The sequence below is a fragment of the Musca domestica genome, unplaced genomic scaffold (assembly GCF_030504385.1).
Source record: "Musca domestica strain aabys unplaced genomic scaffold, Musca_domestica.polishedcontigs.V.1.1 19, whole genome shotgun sequence".
In the NCBI taxonomy this organism is placed as follows: domain Eukaryota; kingdom Metazoa; phylum Arthropoda; class Insecta; order Diptera; family Muscidae; genus Musca; species Musca domestica.
In genome coordinates, this window is record NW_026712245.1 from 12,018,872 (window position 1) to 12,040,764 (window position 21,893).

The 21,893-nt window shown below is 35.7% G+C and overlaps 1 protein-coding gene across 2 annotated transcripts in view; it reads left to right on the top strand.

Moving 5' to 3' along the window:
- LOC101894319 (putative uncharacterized protein DDB_G0271606) overlaps nt 1-21,893 on the top strand; it is a 43,773-nt gene that overhangs the window by 2,107 nt on the left and 19,773 nt on the right. The gene's annotated exons all lie outside the window — the stretch shown is intronic.

Below are 21,893 nucleotides of genomic sequence, written 5' to 3' on the forward strand. Positions count from 1 at the left end.
GTCCTTCTATCTGTCTGTGTAGATCACTCTAGCTTTCGAACGAAATGAAATAGCTTGATAAAATTTTACTCAAATGTGTATTGTGTCTGCAGGACTTTTGGTATTGAAAATGGGTCATGTTGGTCCACGTTTTGGTATAGCCCTCATATAATTGTACCTCCCTTTTGGGTATTTTCGTGATTTAAGCGACATTATTTAACGGAAATGTTTCAAATTCGGTATTTGAAATTCGTAATGGATACTACAGCCTTTGACAGAAAATTGTCTGTGCAAATCCACGTCTCCATATAGCCCCCATATAACGGTACCTCCCGATATTCGGTACTTTGATGATTTTAGAGACATTTTTCACCGGTACTGTTTCAAATTTGATATTTGAAGTTCGTAATGGATACTACAACTTATGACAGAAAATTATTTGGGCAGGTCCACGCCTTCGTATAGCTCCCATATAACGGTACATCCCGATATCCGGTATTTTGATGATTTTAGCAACATTATTCGCCGGAATTGTTTCAAATTTTTTATTTTGAAGTTCGTAATAGATATTACAGCCTATGACAGAAAATTGTCTGGGCAGATCCGAGTCTTCGTATAGCTCCCATATAATGGTACCTCCTTTTTCGGTATTTTGATGATTTTAGCGACATTATTACTGGAATTGCTTCAAATTTGGTATTTAAAGTTCATAATGCATACTACAGCCTACGACATAAAATTGTCTGTGCATGTCCACGTCTTCATATACCCCCCATATAATGGTACCTCCCGTTATTATTCGGTATTTTGATGATTATAGCGACATTATGTGTCCAACGCCTGCATTCGGTATTTTTAAAATTTTAACAGAATATTTAACGTATTTTATTATTTTGAAAATTGAAAAATTCGTTTCAAATAGTGGAGGGTATTCAAAGATCGGGCCGGCCGAACTTACAGCTTTTTTACTTGTTAAGACTAAACATTGTGACATTTCTGTAGTTCTGGAACAGAATAACAGGCGTACATCGCAATGAACGAGAACACGTCGAAGTGTTGCAAACCGAATGAATTATATCCTCATTCATAATTGTTCAATTCTAAAGGATTATTATAGCTGCACTACTGCAATTCAAAAGTAATTCTTCTATGGTTTCTTTTGGAACAATTGCGGCTGGTGTAAAGTTTTACGTTTGTATGTACTCTGAATCTTTCTGCTTTCCTTTCTATGCAGAGCTTAATACATACCATATATTTTTCAATGTCCATGTTTTAGATGCAGTTCTACTTAATCATTTATTAAAAAGTAGTATTTATTAAAATGTGGTGTGCTAATAAAATAATATATAAAACTATAACCTGTTTTATAAGATCCTAGTGCATATGATTTCCGACAATCCTTACCCGAAATAATTTATGAGAAGTTGAAGTTTATGTTCCCTAAATATCTAGTTGACATTTATTGTGGTTTCGTTCGGTTCAAGCCAAAAAAAAATCTTAACATCAGTACCTCTGAGAGATTACCAAACGAATGACATCAGATAGTCCTTTAACTCTCCACAAATTACATTCGTGTGTTAGATATACATACATAGGTTGTTTTTTTTGTTATTGTTTTTCACTTGACAATGACCTTTCTTACACATACAATCCTTTGTCGCTTGTAAGTCAGCCAGCCACCAGTAACCAGCCAGAAAACCCGTCCGGTCTGTCATTGATAGCATCCAATTACAGCTTACAACATTAAATTATGTTTATGTGACTGACTGATAATGAAGCGAAAGATCAAACAAGAATTGAATTGTGATGCCGCACAACACAACAACAACAAATTTGGTAACTAAAATCACAAAACACCGAAAAAGGCCAAAAAAAAAAGAGTCAAAATGTTCCCAATGCCGCTATGCCCATCATCCCAAGTGAACAAACAAACATGCGACTGAAAACAACAACAAAAACATAAGCAAGGGATCCATAATCGTCACCCATCGTCAATGTTGGTTGGTGCCGTCATCGTTCCATATCTTGACTTTCATCATTAATGTCTTAACATATTTAATAACATTGGCGGAAAAATAAAAACCAAAAAATTTAATGAAAATTGATTTCATAAATGTTGGGATATTACATACGTCTGTACAGACATTGCATGCGGTTGTGTAAAGTAACTATTAAGTATCGAATTTTCAACTCATAATTAAAATAAATAGTTAAAAGGTAATAAGAAAATTTAAAAGAAATAAAAGTGCGATCTGTTGGACGAATAAAGTCCACTCTGAAGCCAGAAAAAGTCCACTTTGAAGCATTCTGCAATAGCCAGTTGATTAAAAAGCCAATTTTTGTTCATAACATTTGGGCCTTTATTTGACTGGTTTATAGCTTTAAAGGTAAAATTGGTGCAGAACCTTTTATATCCTCTACAATGAGAAGTCTTCAAATTTTGTGAAATTAGTTGTCTTAAAGTTCCTTAAAAATACTGGTTTATAGGTACTTTACTCACTAAGATTTCAAAATTCTTCCATGATATGGATTATCATTAATAATTACTGCCACAGTGCTACAAATTTAATTGGAAATGGCTGAAAACTTCAAAATACTCCAAATAGTGAACCTATTTTGAAAACATTCGCAGGAAGAGTTCGGACTGAAACCTACAAAAGTAACATAACTGTAAATTTACAAACTCCAAACACCAAGTTTGACATCATTCGGTTGAAAAATGTAGCTAAAATCATAAAAATACCAAATATTAGGATGTACCGTTACTTATGTAAAGCGGTTATGCGATGACATGGATCTCTATAAGCGATTTTCTGTTATTGGAGGTGGTGCCCTTTATGAACTCCAAATACCGAATCATCATCAAAACACCCAATATAGGGGGTACAGTTATATGGAGGCTATACCCAAACTTGGATCTAAAGGGTTAGATGAAAAAACTGCAACCAACTTCAGACTGCTGTCATTTCAAAGCCACTCGTCCGACAGCAAAAGCATTTTGGTGAGAGTTTTCCAGAAAAAAAGTTTTTGGTGATGGAATTCAAGCATGATAGTGTAATTTCTTAATATTTTGCTGGAAAACCACAAGTGGCTATCGTTGGAGCACTCCAGCATTTAAATGTGAATAAATCTTTTGTGTCTCGTACCATCGCTCGTTATCGTGATACTGGTAGCGTAGCCCGACGTCGAGGAAGTGGACGGATGAAAACAGCAAAATCAGCAGATATGGTTCGAAAAGTAAAGAAGCGACTTGATCGAAACGAATGGCTCGTGAGCTGAACATATCGCAATATTCCATTCGGTAAATATTGAAAAATGAGCTTTTGGAGTAAAGCCATAAAAATTCCAAAAAGTGCAAGAATTTACACCGCAACAAAAAGAAAATAGACTCAAAATAGCTAAAGAGTTGCTTTGTTTGGCCGAAAGTGGTGAACTGCCGAATTTGGATTTCGTTATGGCGTTTGAATTTGTTGCAGTTTTTTATCTCAAAATAGCTAAAGAGTTGCTTTGTTTGGCCGAAAGTGGTGAACTGCCGAATTTGGATTTCGTTATGGCGTTTGAATTTGTTGCAGTTTTTTATCTCACCCTATAGTTAATGAAAGACCCATAAAAATGGATAGTAGCCCTATGATTTCAGTTTTCTCCATTAAAAAATTTCCGAAAATTTTTACCATTTAGATATGCAGTATAAATAAACCATAGGAAGTTAATGAATATTCGCAAATTTAGTCTTTACATTTTCTCATCGTTTTCCGAGGTTATTACCTTTCATCTTCGTTTTATTCATTTTTGGATAACTCATTCCATGCAAGAGTGTAGCAAGTGTATGGTTTCCGTTCCGTTTCGAAAACAAAACGAATGAATTGCATTCCGAAAACTGCCATCGTCTTTATCGTCAGGGCCAGCGGGTTTATCGCTGCGAAGAAAGTCAAAACAAAACAAAAATGGAATGGGAAATGACATTCATCTGTGTATCTGCATTCACAAATTGGACGAGTCGAGTCGGTGTTTGTTTTTGTTGTTGATGTTTGGTGGTTATGCCGTATCATTTCATTTCTTTTTTATTTATCATCTCTGTTTTAAACTGCAACCTGTTGGATAAAGATGGACGGACGGACGGACTGACTGGCGGTCTGATAGACAGACATACAAAAGAGCGAATGTTTTGCATCTGTTCAGAGCAGCAGCCGCTGCCGAAGAATGCTACTTCTTGATGCAGAAGCTGAAAGCCACAGCCATAGCTCTCCACACCAACATGTGTCATGACTGGCTGCACTAAATCACAGCCCTTTCTCTTTGTCTGTACTCGTTCGAACTGTTTACGTTACTCAACAGGTCTTGGCAGCGATGAAGAAACTTTAAACCGAATCAAAGCCAAAACGACCCGGCATTTCAAACATCATTAACTTTGGCTTTGCTGCCACGCCAAAATGAAAACATTGGCCCCAACAACGCCATAATGATGATGACGATGATCAGCAAAATCGTCATCATCATCAGCAGCACCACCATTACAATCAGCTCCCATCATCAAGCGAATGCCGTTGCTATATTCGGTGGATTTCATTGTTGGAGCATTTCCATAGATATGCAAAGTTCGTTGCCGTTTCCATGCGATCAGTCATGGTGACGATATTTTTTTTTTTTGGTGGGATTTTGGGGCTTGGCTTACAATTTGTTGTTGGAATATTTGTGACTCCCCTCGCCGCAGTTGCTTGTCTTGGACGCGATTGTTTTTATTTCACTTTTTATGCTGAGTTGGATTTGTCAATGAAATAGTAAATAGCAGCCTCGTTCGTTAATATCGCCACTCTCAGTTCGGTGGTATCACTCGCTCTTTCACCGAGTATTTTTGTGTGGCTAAGCCTAAATGCGGCTTCAATACAACGAAAAAAGAAAAGACTTTCTTTTCTTTTTCTTTTTTCTTGCAAAGCCACTTCAAACACACAAAGAAATACATTCAACCAACAACTCGGTTGTCCGTCCGTCTGTCTGTCTGTCTTTGGACGGTGGCACTCGTATTGTTTGTTTGAGAAAGGTTAAATGTAAATCGATTGAAATACAAGAAACTTAACAAATGGCAAATGGGGTGTACTCGAAAAAGTGTTCGAAATTGTTAAAATAATTATTTTTAAATACAAGTTCGAAATAATCTGATATTAATGAACGAACCTAAAAATACTTTTTATAAAATTCCCAAATATCCATCTGCAAATAATTGTTCTGAACCTGCAAGAATCTACTAGTTTTGCAATTTTTTGTCGATCTTATTAAGGGAAAAGCAGTTATCGCAGTAAAAACTTTGGCATTCTTGCAGTTCTGGAACAGACCAAATAATTGTTTTGAGAATGGGACATATTGGTTCGCTTTTATGTATAGCACAAATATGAAGGTTCTTACGGATTTAGACAAATTCGGTTTTAGGGAAATTGCATTTTTTTCGATTTTATCTCTCTCTGCAAACAGGCCATTCTAAATTGTTGAAAATTTTTAAAATCAGCCCAGCCGCTCTTGAGTTATAAGCATAGTAACTAACAACACAATCTTTTTATACCCTCCATCATTCTATTAGCTTTGTCATTCCGTTTGTAACTCCTCCAAATATTCATAATAGACCCTACAAAGTATATATATTCTGGATCAGCGTAAAATTCTAAGACGATCTAGCGATGTCTGTCTGTCATAATCACGTTATCCTTCGATGGGATTGAGGTAGAAAGCTAAAATTTAGTTCGTAATGGGTCATGTCGGTCCACGTTTTCGTATGGCCCCTATGTAACGATACCTCCCAATATTCGGTATTTTCATTTAATTTAACGACATTATTAACCGGAATTATTTCATATTTAAAGTTCGTAATAGGAACTACAGTTATTTCCAACCGACTAAGCTGTGTCTTCTTTCAAAATTGTTGACCACCCTACAAATGTTGAACATTTTTATCTGGCTTACTTAAAAACTATTCGTGTAACATTTTACAACACCCCATCTCTTTTTGCATATCACGAAAATTAAACATTTGTCAGCTTGCAATTTTACATGTCCATTTTAATAGTTCATTTGTCTATTGATTGATTGAATGAATGGGCTCTACACGATGTAAGACAACCGGTGCATATCATCCTTCTCAAAGAACATTTGTCTGATGATCACAAATTCGTGTCCATTGCTGGAACAGCAGCATAAATGGGCGAAAATACTGGGGTTGTGGCCCGATTGGCATTGAAATGTGTGTATGCGTGTGTTTGTTTTAATGATGATTGAGTCGTCACTCTAGCCGGCTAACTGCACACATTCCGTTGTGGCAACAACACGAACATTACTGTAACCTATTTTAATTCTATCCTGGAATGAGTTTTTCTTGTTGTTGTCGTTTTGTTCTCTTGCAACGGTATGAACGGTGTGTGCGTGTGTGTTGGAGAATATTTACAGATTGTAATTACATGAAAAGAATTTCAAGGTGTTTGTCAGTCAACAGCTTTCGATAATTGAATAGTTATACCGGCCGTCCACAATTACTTGCTCTAAATGAATGAGTGACTGACTGGTTGACTGACTGACTGCATCATGACTGTGTTATAAGGCGGTGTATCAAAGATAACAAACTTGTCAGAATAAGATATGTTCAATGTCCGAACAATGATAATGAAATGCCGTTGTGGAAATGGGCAATAACATGAGATTTTTCGGGGTTTAAATATAAAAACAACAAGAATTCATAAGGTGCGAAAATCCAATTGAATTTAATTGTAAAACCCCATAAACAGATTGATTTATCTTGAATAGGAGTTTAGGGTAAGTACAAATAAAAAATGGGTTTTTTGGATTCGAATATGACATATGAATAGCTCACACAGACAGCCTAAATAATTACCAATTTTGATATCAAAATAAATTATTGTAATTAGATTTCAGAATAAAAAATGATTGAATATATTTCGCTGCGGTAAAAAAATTGAAATTGGCAATATTTTAATTAGTTTGCCTCTTATGTGGTGTAAGATCAAATGTTGTCATATTTTGTTTTCCAATACGCATTGTACACGTGTGCAAACTTAAAGTTGGAATTTAAAAAATATTTGACAGTTTTTTTTGGATTTTTAGCCAAATCACCTTGACATCAAAAGAAGACAAAGGTGCATTTTCAAGGTGACATGGAAAGGCAAGTCGATATTACTTTTTGTGGACTCCTTGGAGAAAATCTTTTGACGGCAGGAAAGATCAAGACCTCACCTTATTACCTTATGCTACCTTGTTAAATCTACCTTGAACAGGACTAAGACCTGAATTCGCCTTATGTTTGCCCTTTTTGTACCATCAGTCATATGGTTAGAGAGGGTATATATCATTTGATACGGCAAAAACTTGCCTGGTCGAAATAACGGTTTTAGACCCTAGGTCTTTTTGAACCAAATCCGTTTCAGGACATTTGAAGTCGATTTAGCGATGTCCGTCCGTCTGTCTGCCTGCTTGTGCGCACGAAAAATCTCGAAGGGAGTATCCGATTTGGTCCAAACTTTGGAGGTGGGCAATATCGGTCCACTCCTTCTGGTACCTCCCCAACAGTAGGCCAAAATTTTCATAAAAAAATAATTTACCGCAAAAGAAGGGAACTGATAGTTTGATTTTGTTCAAATTGTGACATTTGCATTACTCCTTCTTCCTACTACTTCTAATACCTCCTCCACAAAGTTTAATAACCAAAACGCTCATAAAATGCTAATAAACTTGGCACATCCCGAAATTTCTACAAAAATAAGATCTGATGTGAAGATGGGATATGTCGGACAACTCCTTTGAATACTCTCCCCACAAAGGGTTAACATTTGGAATATTTAAAACGCTCATAAAATGTGAAATATGCTTCGGATTCTCTTTAAATTTCGCACATCCCAATATTGTAACCATTACAAGTTAGGGTGTGAAAATGGGATATGCCAGTTCACACCTTCTGATGCCTCCTCCACAAAGGTCAAAATTTTTAATAATGAATTATTTTACAACTTTTGTTTAGGATTTTTATTCAGAAATTGAGAGTAGTTGTAGTTAACATATCAAAATTTGCAAGACAATACTTCCCAGCAAACATAATGCTTCGCAATGTCAGAATTTTTTTCTAAGGTTTTTTTTTTTTTTTTTTGATTACCTGCGACTGGTTCTGTTTTTGAATATTTCATCTGCTTGAAGAAATATTATTTAGTTTTAAACTTCCTCGGATTGTTTTTTCTGTTTGTATATTGCCTCATTTGTCCCCATTGTGGTAGCAGAGTCGAGCTGTTTTGGCCAAACCTCGTCTCCAGACTCCATTTCTATTTTGAACGAACGAAATCAAACTCGTTCTTCGTAAATATTTGATGGTATGCAATAAACTTGGTTTGCTGGGTTAAAAATAATTGTTGTTCCTTTTGCCGGGGGTATGTGAATGTATGCTGTGAAGAGTGAAAGATAATGATAGTAAAATGTCATGAAAATAAAGGCCAAAGTAACACAGAGCCAACCACTTAGACACAAAACCAACCAGTCAAAGAGCTGAAGAACCAGCCATCTAGACAATTACATTTGGCAGCTATTAACGAGTGTAAATAGTTTTTGAAACAAAACTCAGAGACGTCAATTTGTCTTGAGAAGTTTCACGAAATTATATGGGTGGGGGAACATTCTCCAGTTTTTTCATGCAGACACCGGTAAGAGATTTGAACAAATCTTGACAGTTCAGCAAAAAGGAAGACAAACATATTACCTACCCACCCCAAATTATTGCCCAACATACAGCTCCGACGTCCCTGATACACCAATAAAATCTTACAAATCCTACAAAAAAAAAACAAACTTAAATTGCAATTTGCAAACATAAAACATGAAATAAAACCAAAAATTGAAAATAATTTGATGGCATGACAGCGAAGGTAGGTATATATGTTGTTTGGAACCCTCAACATACATACTGTACATAGGTACATAGGTATGTATGTTCATATATTTTTACATATCAAATTCGTTGTTCATGCATAGAGGAATTTGAGTGTGTTTGTGTGTGTTGTATGCGAATGTGTTTTGATTTAAGAGCACTTAATTTTTTTTGGGGGGAAAAAACTTCAATCATTGTCAAAAAAATAAAATTACAAAATGGCTTGAAGTGAAGTTCGTCGTTGTCGATGTTGGTGGCAGACGACAATGGGCCAAAACACATAGACAACATCAGCATCTTTGACAATCAACATACAGCGGCATCCGTGGCAGCAGCAGCAACAGTTAATGGCATATAACACAAAGCTCCAAATCCACAATTTCCGCCACTTATGACAGACAGACAGACGGACGGACGGACAAGCAAGTAACCGAGTAAACCAAATAACATGTACTTTCTAATTTCTAAACATCTTTTTTGATCGGCATACTGTTGCTGTTGTTTTTGCTGCTGCTGTTGTTGTTTTGGAGTGTTGTTTCAGACATTTCTTCAATGCCTTGCCTAGGAAACAAGTTCTGCTCTTTGGAGAGATACAAAAGCAAAATATTAAACGAAGCTGTAAAACAACAAAAAACTGTACTCCATAACGACAACAACAAATTATTTATATTAAAACACACACATTTGTTGTTGTGTTAGTGTTTTAGCTTTTGGCACACTCTAGGAAAACCGCACAACCAAAACAAACATTGAAGCAATTTTACTCCAAGGAAGGAACTTCAAAATAAAGGATAGTCAGTCATTCAGAGAGGACCAGATAATGCATTTATAGGGTTGCCGTTTCTGTCTGTAGGTGGTCGTAATTTGTTGCCCATTTAAATATTTTTTTTAGTTACCACGAATGAATCAAGTTGAATATATTCCATTGAATATATGTCCTTTTTATCCGTATTACATTTATAGAATTTTGTACTTTTATTACCCTCAGCCATATGGCTAGAGGGGGTATATATCATTTGATGCGGCCAAAACGTACCTTATCGAAATAACGGTTTTCGACCCCTGCTCTCTTTTGACCAAATCCGATTCAGGACATTTGGAGTCGATGCGCACGATAACACTGGAAAAAAGTGTCCGATTTGATTCAAACTTGGTACATCGTAATATTATTGTTAAACATAGATCGAGTTCAGAGATGAGCAATATCGGTTCACTCCATCGAGTACCTCTCCCACAAAGGGTCAAAGTTTTGAATAACCAAGACGATCATAAAATCCGAAATAAGCATCCTGTTCTCTTCAAATTACACACATCACAATATTTTAATTAAGCAAAAGTCTTGTGTGAAGATAGAATATATCGGTCCACTCCTTGTGGTACCTGCCCCTCACAGGGTTCAAATTTGATGTAACTATGAAGCTCAAAAACGCGAAAATAATATCCGATAGCATTCAGACTTGGTATATCTCAATATCTCCATCAACACAAGATCTGTTATGAAGATGGTAGAGATCGGATCATTCCTTCTGGTACCTCCCCAAATAAGGTTCAAGATTTTGAAAAACAAAACGCTCAAGGAAATCCAGCTCTCTTCAAATTTTACAGATACATACATTTTTCTAACACAAGATCTATTCTGAAGATGATATATATATGCGAACCCATTCTGGTACCTCACCCACAAAGGGTGACAATTTCCAATACTTATATCTGTCATAACATGCGAAACAAGTCAGAAATCGGATATGAATATGTAATTTATCGAAATTTAGGTTTCCGCACATACCAATATTTTAATTTCTATTAGATGAAATATGAAAATGGCATACTTCGGTTCGCTGTATATGTTACCTCACGCATATGTCCACATTTTTCAAAAATTTGCACATATTTCATATAAAGTACAGGAAGAAGTCGATCTAGTCCAAATCTGGCACGTTGTAATATTTATATCAGTCTTAGGTCATATAGAAATTGGGCAAAATTGGCCAACTTCTTCAGTTTGAATAATTATAACTCAAGGCTGGGAGTATACATCTGTCGGCAAAACCGTCTGATCTATTTTATTTGTTAATATAAATCGTACAGTCCTACTTGATTTTTTATTCACCTCAAAATTAACTTAGAATTGGATGCTGAAAACGTTTTTATGTTTTTTCTTTGGGTCCCCGAAGAATATTTCGAGGTATAGCAAACAGAATGACAGCGTAGATTTACCCACTATCTTGCAAGCCCATTTTTGAGTAAATATCCGATATATATTTATCCATCTTCTCTCGATCCTTGCTCATAGTAGAATACAAGACACATGCCATACAAATATGTGTATATACGTATTTACGCGATTGCTATGGGCAGTAGGTTACTCAAGACTTCTCTTGGCAGTGGCGACGAGAATGGCAAAAACAGAAGCAACATTCGCCATGGTTCGTTCATACCCACTGCGCATTAAAAAAACTTGTAAAGTATAAAAAATCTATAAAATCTTATGTCCGTCATATGAATGTTGGATGCACACATTCAAAGTCATTCATTCCATAATGGCTAAACGATAATCAATAGTGATATACATATGTACGTGTGTGTGTTAGATGTTTGTTACTTCTTTTCTCTTCCCCCTAACTGTGCATTACTGTCGTAGATTCCGTAGAAGACAAGATCAGCAGTCAAACCAACTGAACAATAACAACAACAACAACAGCGAAAAGAACAGCTAACAAGAAAACAGTAGCTGTAGCTGTTTGTAAAATGCTTTTCATGGCATTTTCCGCTGCCGATAGAATGCTCCAGTTGGAGGTCATAATATCAACGATCTTTATTACCTATATTATGCCACACAGAAACATACACACACACACACACCGAGGTCTTTTCTCTATATGTGTGTGTGAGTGCCATGCGTCATTATGACCATGCTGGTGGTCATCATACGACCGTTGTCCATTGAGCGGTACCCGGTTGGAGTTCTTGTTCTTTTGTTTTTTCCCACTGCTTTTGCAACATCTGCAACATCCGCTTGTTGCTTCTGCTGCTTGTGAAGATTAACTTGCTGCAAAGTAAGACTTGAAGTAAGTGTGTTGTTAGTGTTGGTGTAACAACTGTTGTTGCTGTCACAATGACGAAATTCGATTTTTTCTTTTACTTTTTCTGCGGATGCTACCGTTCATTATGACAGAGTTACAAATGTCATCGGCACTGGTAGTGGTAGTGGTCTGTCATGTGACCTCACAGCAAACGGTTATTTGAACTTTAAGTAGGCTTATGAATGAATTCGACTAAACGAGGGGACATCATGTGGTCCATTCATGGCAATATCTACTGAGTTGTAATGTTCATTTGCAAAAAAACAGAGTCAAGAGATGGTGCCAAACACATTTGAACGTATTCGAAAAGTAATTATATGAACGATGGCTGAATACTGGAGTGTAGGATTAGAGATATCAAACCAAAACCAAAAAAAATATTGGCAAATAGGTGTTTTAATGAAGATCTTTTTTACGCCTTTCATACTAGTGTCGGCCTGACCTCTTGCAGAGTTATTCCGAAACACAAAGATTTCCGTTTTACGTGTTTATTTATTATTAAAAATCACTTCTCGCTTAAATGCAGTAGCTGCAGCTCAAAGTAATTGGTTGATATTTACGAAAAGTTTGCCGTTGATGAAATAAATAATCACGCCAATCTCCTCGCTATTCCAGTAGCTTTTCTTTTTTTTTTTTTGGCAAATGCTTTTGAACCGGTTTAATCCAAATCAAATCACATCGGCCTGTAGGACCGGGTAATTAAGTTTAATGTGTTATTTACGGTTTTACATGAGTGTGAAAAAATCTATTAACAAATCACATTTATCAAATTTGACTTTTCGATAAATTAAGAGCGGCATTTTCAATTAAAATTAATTAGCATCAAATGTTGACTTTGATGCATGTATGGACTTCCAGAAAAGCTTGCTACACGATTTGCATGCTCTTGTAAGCGGATATTACATTTAATGTGTTTTTCTCTGCAAGTTATGTTTGTATTATTGATAAAAAAAAGACCAACCTCCTTTCACTATTACGATTTTTAATGCTTATCTGTCACAACTCCTAAGATTTTAATTATCTTTCGCCAGATATGTTTGTTTGTGTAAAGTGTAAAAAAAAGAAAAAGTGTAAAAGATATATCAACAATCAAACAAAAAAGTTGATATTGTAATTTTGATGTGGCTATTGAATCAAATTTACGAAATCCTGTGTGCGGTTTTCTAACCAAATTAGCTGAAATCGTAAACATCGAATAATGGATTTTTCTTTTTAGACCAAACGCGTCAGGACATTTGGAATCGATCTAGAGATGTACGTCCGTCCGTCTGGCTGGTTGGTGCGCACGATAACTCTCGAAGGGTGTGTCCGATTTAATCCAAACTTGGTACATCGTAGTACTATTGTCAAACTGAGATCGAGTTCGGAGATGGGCAATATCGGTCCACTCCTTCTGATATTTCCCAAACAAAATGTTAACATTTTCAAAAAGACATTGCGAATCCTAATATTTGCATCAGTGCTTGGTCAATTGCGAAAATGGCCTCAAGTACATAGTGTCAAAAATTTGAATAATTATAACTCTTATAAAATGTGTTGTAAGTGTCTTCAAATTACACACATCACAATATTCTCGGTACACTGCTTCTGGTACCTCTCCCATAAAGGGTCAACATTTTGATTATTCATGATGCTCATAAAACACGAAATTAACATCCGATCCCATTTAGACCTGGCACATCTCAATATTTCAATGAACACAAGATCTGTTATAAAGATGGAGAAAGATGTTATAGAGATCGGACCATTTCTTCTAATACTTCACCACAATGGGTCAAAGCTTTGAATAACCAAAATCATCAGAAAATCCGAAATAAGCATCTGGTTCTCTTCAAATTACACACATTACAATATTGTTATTAACCCTAGGTCTGGTGTGAAATGGGGATATATAGATCCACTCCTTCTGGTACCTCCAGAAGTCGAAATTTATGATTTCGTATAAAATTGGAAATAAATTTTCGATTTCCTTTAAATTTTGCACATACCAATATTTTTATCTGTATTGGATAAAGTATGAAAATGTAATACTTCGGTCCGCTATATCTGTTACTTCACGCATATTTCCAAATTTTCCGAAAATTTGAACATATCTCATATAAAGTATTGAAAGTAGTCGATATAGTCCAAATCTAGCACATTGTATTATTTTTATCAGTCTTAGGTCACATAGGAATTGATCAATATTGGGCAACTGCTTCGGACCAACCGCCCCATAAAGGATCAACAGTTTAAATAATCATAACCTAAGACTGGGGGTATAAATCTGTCGGCAAAATATTTCCAATAAAAGATTTGTTTACCATATCTCCCGCTTACAGTTCAATCAGATTGAAATACTTTAGCAAACACATTAGCTATAATTAGACGAAAAAGAGGTTCCAATATAGGACCAAAAGCTTTCTATGTGTTAATTTTTTTAAAATAAATTGACAATGTGGAATTTACCTCCCGACGTAACGTCTTATGAAAATCCAGTTCTTACAAAGAAATGACCATCTCTGAACTAAATAGCCTAGTCAAATAGACCACAAAACAAACAAAAAAATCCAAATCTGTGAGAAAATTTCTCCATATGAATGAAATACATTAAACGAACATACTGACAATTTGTGTCAAAGTGACAAATGCCAAGCATGAAAAAATGTTGTAATAATCTTGGACCGGTAATTAGTTTGCTGTCCAAAATGTTAAACGCTTTAAACGAATAGCAATTTGTCTTGCTTAACACGCTTTGTGATGACAATGATGTAGTCTTCTCGCCCGGATCGACGTCACCGGCTTTGTAGTTCAAACATTTGCTTACATTGTAATGAACATTTGTTGTTTGACATTTGTCTTACAAGCGGGCCGAGTACAGGCGTATAACCCCCTCTTTGATAAGTGAAACGATATGGCCTAACAAGTAATTCATAATTTCCAATGAGTTACTCTAGTTTGCTTTAGACGTGAGGGTTTATGTGTGAATGTGTGGGCATAAAATCCGGAAGTGCTTAGTAACATGTATTGCATGCTCACTGTTTGGGAGGGGGACTGTTCTTTTTCTTGGCTTTTTCGTACTGGGAGTTTGGTCGCCACCACGAATACACATATATACATACGTATGTAACCGCTTGAGCAACCACGAATTGCCATAAAACAATTGAGCCGGTATTATTTAATCACGTTGGCACCGGTTTGATTCGTGGCAAACATATGGTTTTGTTCGTTGCTTTATTACCTGGCATATTTCTTGGGACCTCTCTTTGTTTTGATAATTTTGTCTTAAGGTTGGCAATAAAGAGCGGAAGAATTATTGGCATTTTTCTTTTGTTCCAATTGAACAAATAAAAGCAGGAGATAGGGGTCAAATCATTTTCTCATTTATTTCCGCTGATTATCGTAGATGATTTGTGATGTTTTCACATCCTACTTTAGTAGATGGGGAAAACGGAATGAAAAACAAAAACATATGTTTTGGATTAAAACTAGATGGATCGATATTTCAATACTTCCGTTTTAAAACAAACATGAGATGTTGGAGTTGGTTATAACTTCGAACAGTTGAAAATTGAGGTGGATGACTTTGGGCCCTATCGTGTGTTCATTAATTGGGTCGATGCTCTATTTGTTGTTAATACTATTTTGTCACGCGTCTCTTGCCCATAGCTGTTTAATTTAGAGAATACAAAGTTGTTCCTTTCGTTTGTAACGCCTCAACATGTTATAATGGCTTGGTGTAAGACCAATTGGAAACTAACGTTATTATAAGATTCTAATTCTTAATGTTATCTGTAATTGTTAGCTCTGGCTGCAGAGCAAAATTAAGCTATCAAATTTATCGAAAGTTTTACTCTTGATATAGTTTTCATATTCAACCGGCACATAAAATTCGTTAAATCCAAACATTTTTGTCGTGTTCTATTTATTTTTTTCAAATAACACATTAGAACCCAAAATAAGGCAAACAATTCAAATCATGCTCTTCTAACCCAATAACATCAACAAAACCCTGATTTAATTAATTTGTTTATAATGAATACAAAATACACCAACAATAAAACAGCGGCAGCTTCAAAACTGTGCAGACGCCTTAACGACAGTTCATGCAAGTTTGAATGGATAGCCATCAACGGAATAGCTATCGATCGTGTCAGTTAGAATTGAAGCATTCTTAAGCTTTGTAGAGAGAGCTGTATAGACCCCTTGGGCCACCAACACTGCTTAGAATTACAACAACATCACATTAAAATCTTTTACAACAAACACATCAAATCTAATCGGTACGTTGGCGAGCAGTTTAGCACCAAAGATTTGTTTTTTCTTGTTCAAAATTATTTAAATAGAACGAATAGAGCTAGACAAGGGGCGAATTAACTAATTCTTACACCCAAAGAAAATGTGAAAACATTTATAACCGAGTGAATAGAAGTTATAAATTGAGGTCTCTCTATTGGGGTCAATGAAAGTCATGTGTGGGCGTTACTCTGAGGGGAGTATGTATAATGTACCCATTTATTTTCTATCTACTCATAAATTGATTTAAAAACTAATCATCAGATTGATCTTATAAAGACGTGTTTATTATGGTTTCAAAATCCATAGGAATTGACCACTACTGTTTCTTTTTTCAAGTTTTTCAAGTTCTATATCACCAACATTAGAATTGGAGCATTAAAATGTTCCTGAAGAAACATTCAATCCGAAAAACATTTTGTAAAATAACAATAAATGTTTATCTTCACCCACATTTTCGAAAATATTCACTTTATTTTTTTGGGCCTTGTGCAGAAAATCAAATTCTGAATAGCTTTGAGGAGTAAAGTTTGAGCGAACCCAACTGATTACACTTTTCTCCCAAATAATATATTTTTAAACATTATAGCTCTAGAACTTTTTTATAAATATTATAGTAAAAATTAAGCTGAAGGTTCTGGAATGGACAATATGTATAAACAAATTAAATTATAAAATTGTAAGTGGATTATAATTTTCTAATAAAGATCAGGGGGACATTGTGTAAAATATGAAGAAAATTATTTTTTTCCATAAAAGTCGACCGAATCAGTCCAGTCTGTAAATATAAAAGGGAATTACAATAGGGTCTTAAAATTGAAATATTTTTTCCATTTTTATAGTCTACAACACTATGTGTTGGGGGTATTATAAGTTTGATTGGTCCAAAAATTATGTAACACCTCGAAATATTGGTTTCCCACATAGGAAAGTATATATGGATCTTCCTATCTCGCCGAGCTGAGTCGATGTCGATGAATGTCCGTCCGTTCGCCTGCCATGTCCTGTCTGTCCATGTTAATTTGTAATCACTCTATAGGAGGTGGGGAAATTGAAAATGGGGTAAGGGTCAGAATAGAAGCCTATTGGTTTTTGAGATGATCGCACAGAAAAACTTTTTGATTTTGCTGTTGCTTTACAGGCCACAATTAAGAATCAATCGAATCCGAAATTTCGCATGAAATTAGAGTTTAGGACTGGGCAGAAGCAGACCAATTTGTCATTGGACAATATTCAGCGGGTTAAATAGGGCACAACTTTTATGTAATAAATATGAAAATTTCCATCAAACCGCGAATATTTTTTATCTTGGCGAAATCACAAATGCACGAAAATGTCACTTCTGACCGTTACGTTGATGCTCATATCAATGATATAAATAGCAAAATATGTACAATCTCCTATATCAATGAAGGGGATGCTAGTTAGACCGCTTATAACTCAAGAACGGCTGGACGGATTTTGACAATTCTCTTCTGGACGGCCCTCGAATTATATTTAACGGAAAAAATGGACCACAACTTTTGTGTGAAATTGTTTTTTAGCACGACTTAGAGTATAAATGTAAGGAAAATATCCCCGGTAAAGAACCAAATGTAACATTTGTGCAGAAAAGTGTGGCATATTTTTTGAAATAATCGACTTAAATGTGTTTGGACCTAAGAAGGTTCTCCAATATATTGTAGTGTTGTAGGGTATCACATGGTCGGCCCCTTACGACTTTAGCCTTTGTTAGCTGTGTACTTGACCTTCACTACAAATATTGCAAAATGGGAGCTAACCATTTGGCACAGGCAGGGTATTTATTTACCCCTAAAGGTTTCAAATAACCGAAACCGCCTGCTGAGAACTCGAAGTATGAAATTAAAACAGATTCCGTTATACAAATGTTCCGACAAATGTTCATTCATAAGAAAATTATATATTCATTTTGTTCTATACGACATTTGTCTATGCGACATTTGTGTCTTATTAATAATAGTTACAATACTTGCATTTACAAAATTCTTCGAGTGCAATCATATTTGCATTTTGCAACATAGGAGAGGGCGTGTGTTTGAACCTTTTATGCCCCCCGTATTAATGGCATTGCAATTCTTAAGCTGTGTGGTAACTTTCGATTTTGTTACAACCAGAAGACTTAAATGGTCTTAAGATACATATGCATACACTGTACAAATGTATGTCTATTTTAGTAGAAGTATAACAAATGTGTTAGCAACCGCTGTGTTGTGTTAGAAATTTACATATGAGTTGCTGGGAGGTTACAGGGAGATACTGTGCAATTTACAGTCTAGATATTGGCTGTAATGTTTTGCAAATTTGCACATTTTGTGTAATTGTGAATTGTGTAAATGATTAATTGTTATTGGGCTATGCTATGCTATGGATTTTTTTTTTTGGAAAGGGTATTCCTGAGACCAAACACATTTTCTTACTCAGCAGTAACGAGTCAACAAACAAAGTGGCCTTTCAGCATCTTTTCAACACGATGTGTTTGTCTTATTACCCCAAACAGAAACAAAAAAAAAAAGCTCGGCATTTGGGTAGGCCTATTTCGAAAAGTAGCAGCTTTGCTTGTTCCTATCTTGGCCGCTGATCAGTTCATTTACTTAGGTGTCTGACGTTGCGTGCAGTCGGTTTCGGCAACAAATGATATGTTTTGTAAATTTGTGTACTTTTGAGAAGATTTCTTCTTTTCGCATTTTTTGTTTTGTCTTACATATACACATACGGTGTGTGATATGTGGAGCGTAACTCATATACATATGTATTTATATGAGAATAAGGGAATTTTGGAATGTCACGTGCAGTTTTATCAATTTGTAAATCAATTTTGTTTTCTTGGAAAAACGGGTTTTTCTCTTTAATAGGTAGAAAACATTTTGTAATAATTCCTGGATTTGAAACACTTAGCGAAATGGGGATGGTCGGATCTAATATGGTCTAAAAAGTTGAAAAAACTTCATATTTTTCGAGAGGCAGACACAACAAAATTTTGAAAATTATTTTGTTTTTATGTGGGCTCAACTCGGTTGGTGGTTTTATCAGGCCCTCACTGGGATATAATTCTTTGCAATTTTGTATGTTAAAAATGTTTCAACAACTTTTAGGATTTATGTCTATTTTACTCCATATAAGATTTTAAGTGGATAAAAATTCACCTTACAAAAATCTTTGAATATCTGTCTATATTTTTTAGATAATATTTACACAACGGCATTGGGTGAATTTGGGGCTTTTCAAGGCCCTGGTCGTATTTTTCAGCCTCAGTAGATATCATTGCTTTTTTATTCATTGCAACATTCTTGCGAATTTTTTCAATTTTAGATGTAGAAATAGCTTCATAGAACGGCATATACCCATTTATAGGTATTCCGAATGAATAAAACACATTTTCATACCCTCCACCATTCTATGTCATTCCGTTTGTAACTTCTCGGAGTATTCATAATAGACCCTATAAAGAATATATATTCTGGATCAGCGTAAAATTCTAAGACGATCTAGCGATGTCCATCTGTCTGTCCGTCTGTTGTAATCACGCTATCTTTCGAACGAATTGAGATAGAAGGCTAAAATTGCATAGTTACCAGTAGGCAGGTTGAGTTCGTAAATGGGACATGTCGGTCCACGTTTTCGTATAGCCCCCATATAACGGAACCTCCCGATATTCGGTATTTTCATGGTTTTAGCGACATTATTTACCGGAGTTATTTTAAATTTGGTATTTGAAGTTGTAATGCGTACTACAGCCTATGATAAAGAATTTCGTAAGCAGGCCCTCGTCTTCGTATAGTCTTCATTTAAGTGATAGTTTCCGGAAGTTTTTTTTTTTAATTTCAAGTTCTTTCCAAATGGTGGAGGGTATTAAAAGTTTGGCCCGGCCTAACATAGGTGCTTTTTTACTTGTTTCACTTAATTTCCTACTTTCAGTATTTTCCCAGACTTGGATACCAATTGATTTGATATGGGGTGTTCTATTTTTTAAGTGACGTAAATTGCAAAGTATGGGAAGAGCAAAATTTTTTGGAATACCGAGGCGCTCTATAAATTTAACCTGGACTAAAGACAAAGGTTCTCCAATGTAAATTTAAAAGGAGCCATAAAGTTAAAAATTGGACTGATTATTCGAAAACCTTATGGAGTTTTACTCTTCTGTGCTAATTACATCACACTAACATAGAATTTCTCACACCCCTTACAAAATATGTTGGCAACGTGGACTTCAGAGGTACTGTTATATAGGAGCTGTACCGAAATATATATCTATATTGAATATCTTCTCTAGGATCCTTTTTTCCTTCGAAGAAACCAAAATACAATTCTTTAGCCAAATTAAATGGGAAATGTGGCCAAGACCTTTAAAATAACTAAAATCCTTAGGTACCTATATACATCGACCCCCTTTGGAAATTTACTGCGAAGGGATGTTCTACGCTCTGAGAAACCATGACACGATGTTTAAGCTAAATCGATTGCAAAATGTGACCAAGAACTTCAAAATGGTATCTTTATGTTAGAGTTATACCAAGACTTTGGTAACTTTTTAGAATTTCCCATAACACAAATTGACAGTGGCACCGTGCCTAAAACCCATAACTTCTGCGACGTGAATCATCGATATATCCAAGAGTCAGAATGAATCCAGACAATGTCAAATAGTTAACATTTCTGTAGAATTTTCTTTGTTTTTCGTGTTATATATTTTTTTTGATCGTTCCCCAGCTTTAAAACGGGTCTAGTGTTTAGTTGAAAAACATACCGAAATTCAAATCTTTAAAATTTGCAATATGAAACTTTATATAGCTTCGCAATAACGTAGCCGATACGCAGAGCGAGGGCGCAGTACGAATGAATAACTGAATGAATGATCAAATGCTTATGTCGCCTTCTGATTTTTTTCTTCTGTTTTCCCTTTTTTGCGTTTTAAACTGAATCATCATCAACCTGGGGAGGCAGACAAACAAACAACCAGCCATCCAGTCAGCCAACTGGCGAACAGCATTGTCATGCTGCAGCACACAAAAGTCAACATCATCTTGTGTATCATTTGTCATTTGATCGAACCATGAAGGCAACATCATCAACAGGAACCTTGTTTTGGTGGAAAACTTTTGTTTCTCCTTCAATGAGTGTGATTTGGCTGACTGAATGGGTGACTGAGTGAGTGAGTGACGTGTGTTGTCTTGTGTGGACGAGCAGTTAAGCGAAACGTTTGACTGACTTTACTCCCAATGAGTTTTTTGTTTTGTTTTCATTGCTAACTGGCTGGCATTTTTTATTTACTAAGCCTCATTCATCGGTTGATCTGAGTGTACCTTCTCCCCCTCCCATTACTTCACTCTGGTTACAGTCGCAATTGTTTCTGCTACATGATCGGGGGAACAATGCCAATAATACATTCACTTCATACTTTGTTCACAATGTTTCTTCGTTCACAAATTCGTTGTGGATACTCTGGAAACTGGTTAATGGAGCGTTAAGGAAAACCGATCGGTGTTTGAACATCACCTCCTCTCCCCTCCCTTCCATACCATCATAACTAGCATCGTCAATCTCTCTCCAACGCCACAACGCCTTTGTGCGGTGCTATTCATTGTGTGCCAGGCGACATAAAAACCCACCGAACAGAGCAAGCAAGCGAG